The sequence below is a fragment of the Podarcis erhardii genome (genome assembly GCF_964252035.2).
Source record: "Podarcis erhardii genome assembly, chromosome: 7".
NCBI classification, from domain to species: Eukaryota; Metazoa; Chordata; class Lepidosauria; order Squamata; family Lacertidae; genus Podarcis; species Podarcis erhardii.
This window is the reverse complement of record NC_138511.1, coordinates 4,304,064-4,312,836: the sequence shown is the minus strand read 5'-3', so window position 1 is coordinate 4,312,836 and position 8,773 is coordinate 4,304,064.

Below are 8,773 nucleotides of genomic sequence, written 5' to 3'. Positions count from 1 at the left end.
ACATCACATGGTTTTGAGGGGTCATTAATTTTATGAGACTTGTATGTACACGTTTCTGAGGGGAAAGTCTCCCTTGACCTGGTGTTCGTGGTGTACTATTGTGCCCACATCATGTTTGTTTTGAAGAAAACATTTGCTTCTGTCTCAGCTGGGCCTTTTTTCTCTTTGCACGGAGAACACTAGAGTAGGTGGCAGAGTATTATCAGCTGAATCGTCTTCAGATCTGTTTCTTGGTAAGAACATGCAGAAACCAGAACAGGAACAGCTTGTAAAACATCATTGGCAAAGTGAAGCCTGCATGAAGTTTAGCGCCAGATATTCACAACAACAGGCTGTGGAAAGAGAGGGCTGCCCACTGAGGAGAGGGGCCTGAAATGGGGTGTCATTTGAGGGGGAGATGGCTTGGGGACAATAACTTAGCTGACAATGAGGGCTGTAGAGTTGGGATAGGGTGGGAATAAGCAGGGCATGATGAAATGGATGTAAGCAACCATGCTTTTCAGGCAGACAGAATTGGCCCAACTTTGAGCACTGCAAATAGCAGTTCTTTTAGCTGGATTGGGTCGGGGCAGAGTCACAGAATTTGGGCTGAGAGAAAGATGACTAGTGAATTTATACCAGGTCAGGTTTTGAAGCCAGGCAGTTTCAAAGCGGGAATTGTTGATGCTTTGTGGAACACCCTCCTAATGAGATCCACCTGGCATTTTTGTTGACACCTTTTCCGGGTGTGGTAAAGAATTATATCCCCCCCCCGGCTTTTGTTGGACATTAAGGGATACCCACATGACCTGAAAGTGTTGCTGTGCAATGCCAGGTCAATGATTCATAAGACCACTGCCATCCATGACTTGATCATGGATGGAGGACTTGACCTGGCATGTGTAACAGAGACTTGGTTGGATGAAGCAGATGGGCCTGTCCTTGCCGCTGCTTGTCCACCAGGTTTCTCTTACGCACAGCAACCCAGGTCATGTGGGCGGGGAGGGGGGGTTGCAGTGATTTTTAGGAAGTCATTAGTTTGCATCAGGCGTCCTATTGGGAAGACCCAGTTTTCTGAGTGCATGTTCTGGAAGTTGGGCAATAGGGGCAGTACAGGATTCCTTTTGGTGTACCGACCTCCCCGCTGCACCAAGGATTCCCTGCCCGAGCTGCTTCAGGTCGTGGCGGATGTTCTCCTGGAGACACCTAGCTTGGTTGTCCTAGGGGATTTTAACATCCATGCCGACACGACCTTACAAGGGGCCGCTCGGGACTTCGTGGAAAGCATGGCCTCCATGGGGCTGTCCCTGAATAAGTCTGGCCCAACCCATAGCCGCGGACATGCCTTGGACCTGGTGTTTACCTCTACGGATGTTGGTGATCTGACACTAAGTAAAAGTGAAATGAAAGAAGTGCCATGGTCAGACCACTTCCTGGTGCAACTGGACTTCTCTGCGACCCATCCCCTCTGCAGGGAGGTGGGACCGATTCGGATGGTCCGCCCCCGCCACTTAATGGATCCAAATGGTTTCCAGAGAGTGGTAGGGGATGCTTTATCCCATGTTGATGGCCTTTCAGCCGATTCCCTAGTGGCCCTCTGGAATGTGGAGTTAACCAGGGCTATTGACTGTTTGGCTCCTAAGCGCCCTCTCCGATTGCATGGAGCCCGGAGAGCCCCGTGGTTTTCCACGGATCTGAGGGCAATGAAACAATCGTTGAGACGGCTAGAGCGCTGGTGGCGGATAACTCATTCCGAATCTGACCGGACACAGGTTAGAGCTCAACGTCGAGCCTACCAAGTGGCGATAGCGACGGCGAAGAAGACTTTCTTCACCGCCTCTATTGCATCTGCAGAAAACAGCAGCAGGAGACTCTTTCAGGTGGTTCACAATTTAGCGGAACCACCTGTAACATCGGGGCCCAGTACGGGCCACATGTTCTCCTGCAATGATTTTGCAAATTTTTTTGCAGATAAAATCGCTCAGATTCGGGAAGAAGTAGACTCCACCGTGGGAGTAGGGCCAGGGCGGGAGAGTGCTAGAGTCCTGTCTGGTCAAGTTGTGTGGGATCAATTCCAACCTGTTACCTCCAAGGATGTGGACAGGCTGCTTGGACGAGTGAAGCCAACCACCTGTCTCCTGGATCCTTGCCCATCCTGGCTTATAAAAGCTAGCCGGGAAGGGCTGGGCGATAGGCTTCGTGGGGTGGTGAATGCTTCCCTCCGTGAGGGAGCCTTCCCAGACCTGCTAAAAGAGACGATTATTAAACCGCTTCTTAAAAAACCATCTTTAGATGCGGCCACGATGGCCAATTATCGCCCAGTCTCAAACCTTCCATTCTTGGGCAAGGTGATTGAGCGAGTGGTTGCTGAACAACTCCAGGCACGCCTGGAAGAAGCGGACCATTTGGATCCCTTCCAGTCGGGATTCAGGCCTCATCACGGGACTGAAACTGCCTTGGTCGCACTGGTTGATGATCTCCGGCGGGCTAGGGACAAAGGTGAGAGCTGTTTCCTAGTTCTGCTGGATCTCTCAGCGGCGTTTGATACCATCGACCATGACATCCTTCTGGACCGTCTTGAGGGGCTGGGAGCTGGGGGCACTGTCATACAGTGGTTCCGCTCCTTCCTCCTGGGCCGTGTTCAGAAAGTGGTGGTGGGGGATGAGTGTTCAGACCCCTGGGCTCTCACTTGTGGGGTGCCCCAGGGTTCTGTCCTCTCCCCCATGCTTTTCAACATTTACATGCAGCCACTGGGAGAGATCATCAGGAGGTTTGGGCTGGGTGTTCATCAGTATGCAGATGATACCCAGCTCTACCTCTCTTTTAAATCAGAACCAGTGAAGGCGGTGAAGGTCCTGTGTGAGTGTCTGGAAGCGGTTGGAGGATGGATGGCGGCTAACAGATTGAGGTTGAATCCTGACAAGACAGAAGTACTGTTTTTGGGGGACAGGAGGCGGGCAGGTGTGGAGGATTCCCTGGTCCTGAATGGGGTAACTGTGCCCCTGAAGGACCAGGTGCGCAGCCTGGGAGTCATTTTGGACTCACAGCTGTCCATGGAGGCACAGGTCAAATCTGTATCCAGGGCAGCTGTTTACCAGCTCCATCTGGTACGTAGGCTGAGACCCTATCTGCCTGCGGACTGTCTCGCCAGAGTGGTACATGCTCTGCTTATCTCCCGCTTGGACTACTGCAATGCGCTCTACGTGGGGCTACCTTTGAAGGTGACCCGGAAACTACAACTAATACAGAATGCGGCAGCTAGACTGGTGACTGGGAGCGGCCGCCGAGACCATATAACACCAGTCTTGAAAGACCTACTTTGGCTCCCAGTACGTTTCCGAGCACAATTAAAAGTGTTGGTGCTGACCTTTAAAGCCCTAAATGGCCTCGGTCCAGTATATCTGAAGGAGCGTCTCCTCCCCCATCGTTCTGCCCGGACACTGAGGGCCAGCTCCGAGGGCCTTCTGGCGGTTCCCTCATTGCGAGAGGCCAAGTTACAGGGAACCAGGCAGAGGGCCTTCTCGGTAGTGGCGCCCGCCCTGTGGAATGCCCTCCCATCAGATGTCAAAGCGATAAACAACTACCTGACATTCAGAAGACATCTGAAGGCAGCCCTGTTCAGGGAAGTTTTTAATATGTGACATTTTAGTGTATTTTTATCTTTGTTGGAAGCCGCCCAGAGTGGCTGGGGAAACCCAGCCAGATGGGCGGGGTACAAATAATAAATTATTATTAACAATGTTGTTTGATTGTGTACCATAGTTTCCCCCTATTCTTTCCCCTGCATTGTAATGGGAAAAATAGCACTCCTCAGTAGGAACCCCCCCCCCAGCGCCTGGCATTTTTAGAGGCCACTCTTGGGTGAAAGTGGCTACCACTTTCTCTTGGGGGGGGGGGGAAGAAATTTGATTCAGTTCACATTTAACCCAAAATTTAACAGGTTTGCACTTTCCAAAACAGTAAGAGAACTGAAACACAGCCACCTTCAAAATCCACACTTACCTAAATTTAGCAAATTGGTGGCCATCATTACATCTTGTGGGAGCAGCTTCCATCACTTTATGCATTGTGTGAAGAGCCTGCTGAATCCGGCCAATGGCCCTCCCCAGCCGCCAACACAACGCCTACTGAGAAGCCTACGGCTCATGAAAGTGGAGGGAGAACACAGCCATCCGAGTTAGTAGCCTAACCCTCCATGAACTTGTCCAATCCTCTTTTCAAGCCCTCCAAGTTGGTAGCCATCACTGCCTCCCATGTGAGATGTTTCCATAATTTAACTATGGGCAGCATGCGTCATTTTATCTTCCCTGAATCTTCAGTTTCATTAGATGACCACGAGTTCATCTCTGTGAGAGAGACGGGGAGAAAAACTTTTCTCTACCTGTTTCTCCATACCAGACATGATTTCATACACATCATGCCTCCTCTTACCTTTTCTCACAGTGGCCAACAAGAGGCTGATGGGAATGTATAAATTATTGCTGGAATGGGAAACTAAAGATGAAGAGGTAAAATCATTAATGATCCACTGGGCAAAAGATGTGGGGTATAATATACAACTTGCAGATTGGGAAAGACTGTGGAAGGAGGACTTGAAATTTACAGCATGCTGTACGTTAAAAGAGAACTATATGAAAATGATGTATAGATGGTATTTGACCCGGTAAGACTAGCATAAATATATAAAAATAATACTAGCATATGCTCAAAGTGTAAAGAGAAAGAAGGCAGGTTCTACCACATGTGGTGGACACGCAAAAAGGCAGAGGCATTCTGGGAAATTATATATATAATGAATTGAAAAAAATGTTTAAGATAACTTTTGTTTAAAAACTATTATTTATTTATTTATTTATTTATTTATTTATTTATTTAAATTATACCTTTTAAAGAGGTATAATAGGAGAAGAATTACCAAAGGATATGAAAAGACTGTTTATGTATATGATGGCAGCTGCGAGAATGCTTTACGCCCAGGGATGGAAGGAAGAGGAAACACCAACTAAGGAAGAGTGGATTATGAAGGCAATGGAATAGGCTGACATGGCAAAGATGACTGGAAGAATCAGACACCAAGAGGACAACAAATTTAATACAGAATGGAAAAAATACATAGACTATATTAAAGAACATTGTAAACACTTAAAGACGTTAGCAGGATTTTTATAACACTTGTAATTTGCAAAAACCAAAAGACTAAAAAAAAGGATTAAATTAAAGTTAGATAAATATAATTAAATGTGGTAAATATTTAAAAAAATGTACATTTTGAAAACCGTGCGGGGGGGGGAGTTTGTTATTTTGTTTCCATTGACGTTTGTAATGTTAAAAAATATGAAAAATAATTTTTAAAAAACCACAAGAGGCTGACGGGAAACCCACAAGCAGGACCTGAGCACAACAGCGCCCCCCCTCCTGTGGCTTCCAACAATTGGCATTCAGAAACATAGTGCCTCTGACATCCGAGCCATCAGAGTAGCCCCCATAGCCCTCTCCTCCATGAATTGGTCCACTTGGCCCAAAGCCACCCAAGCTGGTGACCATGACTGCCTTCTGGGGAGAAAGTTCCATAATTATTCTATGTGCTGTAAGAACAAATGCTTCCTTATATGTGTCCTGAATCTTCCAACGTTCAGCCTCATTGGATGTCCAACAGTTTTATTGTTATGAGTGAGCGAGAGAGAAGGTTTTCCCTCTCCACTTTCTCCATGCTCTGCATAAATGCACAGACCTCTCTGATGCTACCTCTGGCCTACCTGTTCTCTAAACTACCCACCCACCCACCTTTCCCTGCAAAGGAGTTTCTCTACCTGCTTAATTGTTTTGGCCGCCCTCTTCCAACTCTACAATATCCTTTGGGAGGTGAGGTGACCAGATCTGTGCACAGTACTCCAAATGCCATCGCATCATACATTTGCCTAACAGCTTCATGATATCAGCAGCTTTATTTCCAGTGCCTTCCCTAATGATCCCTAGCACGGGATTTGCCTGTTTATTAGAATTGCAGAGCACACTCTTTCCCACATAAGCCAACCAGATGCTTATGACAAGCCCACAAGGAGGACCTGAGCACCATAGCAGTGCATGTCCCCTCAGAGCCAGTGTGGTGTAGGGGTTAGAGTGTCAGACTAGGACCTTGGGCCCGTCTCTCTGCCCCTCAGTCCATCCTACCTCTTAGGGTTGTTGTGGGGACTAGATGAAGAAGGGGAGAACCATGCAAATGCAAATGCAATGCAATAAAATAAATATCTGGATCTCTGCTAAATAGCAACATTGCGTGCTTCTCAGTCGTAGCTCTTCTCATATAGGATGCCTTGGTATCTTTTTGAGGGCAAAGACTTGTTTTCATTTTATTTGCCCAGGCATTCCAGTATGTTTTTATAGTGTTTTCATTGCTTTTATAAATTTTACCAACTTTACTGCCACCCTGGAATTATGTATTGTTAAGTTTTATTTTACTCTGTTATTGTTTTTAAATTGTACCTTTTTTGCCCTTTATAAATTTATTAAATGAAAAAGCCTGTCAAGCTAGCAGAGACTTGTTACCTGCAGCATCTTAGTCTGACGTTTTCTCCAGCTGACCTTAGGCCAGCTGCTTGATGGGCATCTAGGAGTGTTTACTGCAGGAATTTGGAACCAGAGTCACAGGACAGACAGGTTGCCCCAGAAAACCTAGTGATGTGACATACTTTATCCCCTGTGGTCCCACAAATCACCTGTTACACATCTTGCGACCCATAAACAAAGGCATGTAATCTGAAAAGTTGATCTGTGTGATTTTGCGATAGATTTATTGGTTTGAAATGGTGGGTGCCTCCTTCTTTTTGGTTCTTTGAATGAGTATCTCTGACCACGTTTCCTCATGATATTGGGGTGGGGGGCATATATAGTCAGCAGCAGTATAGAAACAAGCCCTATGAGGAAAGGCTAAAGAGAAGACAGTGGCAGGGTATGTAATAGCCTTTCCCCAATATTATTTATTTATCCTTTCTTTATTTCATATCTTTATATACAGCTTAATACTAAAACAGTCTCTAAGTGGCTTACAAAAATAACAGATACTTTGTGTGTATGTTACATTGTGCATTGTTGCTGTGTGGTTGCTTATAATAGTGATGGGTGGTGAATGGATGAGTAATTGCATACATAACCTGCATGCACTTGAGTTTGTGCATAGAACAAAGACACTCATAAATGTGGCACCCACCTCCTAGGGATTCTGAACCTGTAGATTAAATGTCACCCACTTTTGGAAGACAAAAAGCTCCAGGGAAGGACTGCATTCTGAGGCTGGTGCAGTCTAAATTCCCTCACCGGCCAAGATTTGGGAGACCTCAGTATCCCTTGGCAGAGGAACCAAACCGAAATAAAATAAATTTGTCAGGTAGGGATTGTGGCTGTGTGCCCAACTCCACCAAATCCTGGTTCAAGAACCAGCAGTGCCAGATTTAGGGTGGTGTGAGCGGTTCCCCTATACAGGGCGCTGAGCCAAGGGGGGGCACATTTGAGAAGATCCATTTTGGAGTACCAAAGATTACCAGAGTCTGACCCTGGAACCAGACCAATCTAGGGGGATCACCCCAGGCTGCCCAGAGTGATCCTAGGCTGCCAGGGGGTGGGGCATCAGACAAGAAGGAGAGGTGAATGGGAAGAAGGTCAGGGTAGGAAGAAGGGTGGGAAGGAATGTCAGTTGGGAAAAAGGAAAGCGAAGCTGCAGGGCCTTGTCTCCTTTGCCAGTGCCTTTGCCCCAAGGAAAGCCCCTGCAAAGCAGAACCCACACGACTGAATCCTCAGCTTACTTCCCAAACTAATACATGGATCATAATTACACTTCAAATTTTGTTCCTCTTGCAAAACCGAGATTCAGTTCTTGGCTCAAAAACCTACCTAAAATGCATTTTTAGATTTGTTAATCTTTGATAAAAGGTGTTTAAGGGCTGAGATACAACATTTAAACATGTATTTTGTGGTAAAACACACATTTAAATATTATTTAAGTATGGATTTTCTAAGAGATTTAGAAAACAGAATCCACAGTTAAATCTGGAAATAGAAAGATTGTAGGAATGGACACATGAAAAATTGACCCAGGCCAGCCCTTTGATAGACCCTCCACCTGACGAGGCTTCAGCCATTTCATTCAATAAAGATACACTCTTCCTTTTGGCACTCATGGAAGAAAAGAGGCAGAGATGAAGACATTGACTGATTTATTCTTGTTCTCTAACATGAAGGGAATGGAATAGGTTTGTATAGCTTCAAAACACAGTTGTGATGGGTCCCCTTTCACTTTTATAGCTTCAAAATTCAGCTGCGAAGCATCATCATTTCCCTGTGGGTATGCTAATAAAAGAAGAAGCATTAAGTATGAAACAAGGTTTGTCTTGAATTGCAACAGCCTTTAAAGAAGCTCTAAAATGACACACCAGTTTAGCTATCGCTAACATCTTTCAGTGCAGTCTCTGCCTGCCTACTCATAGGTCCACATTCACATTCGCTTGACTTGTATTTTGATCGTATTGTGTACCAACTAATTATTCTGGGTCCTAGAGCTTTTCATGCTGTTCTGCAGCTGTGCCATAAGTTTCTTGAGAAAACCTGATCTTGCCAGAAAACCTGAAGAGAGATTTGGCCCACTTGATAATGACCGCTCCCCACATTAAATGGGTGGCGCCCTTTGCGTGGTCGCGTGCAGCCCCTGGACCCTATGTGGCACCATTAGCGCAGGCTTGGCTTCGCCTCCCCCAGGTGGGATATCTGGAGGTCTCCGCCTACCTCAGTCAATTGCCCAATC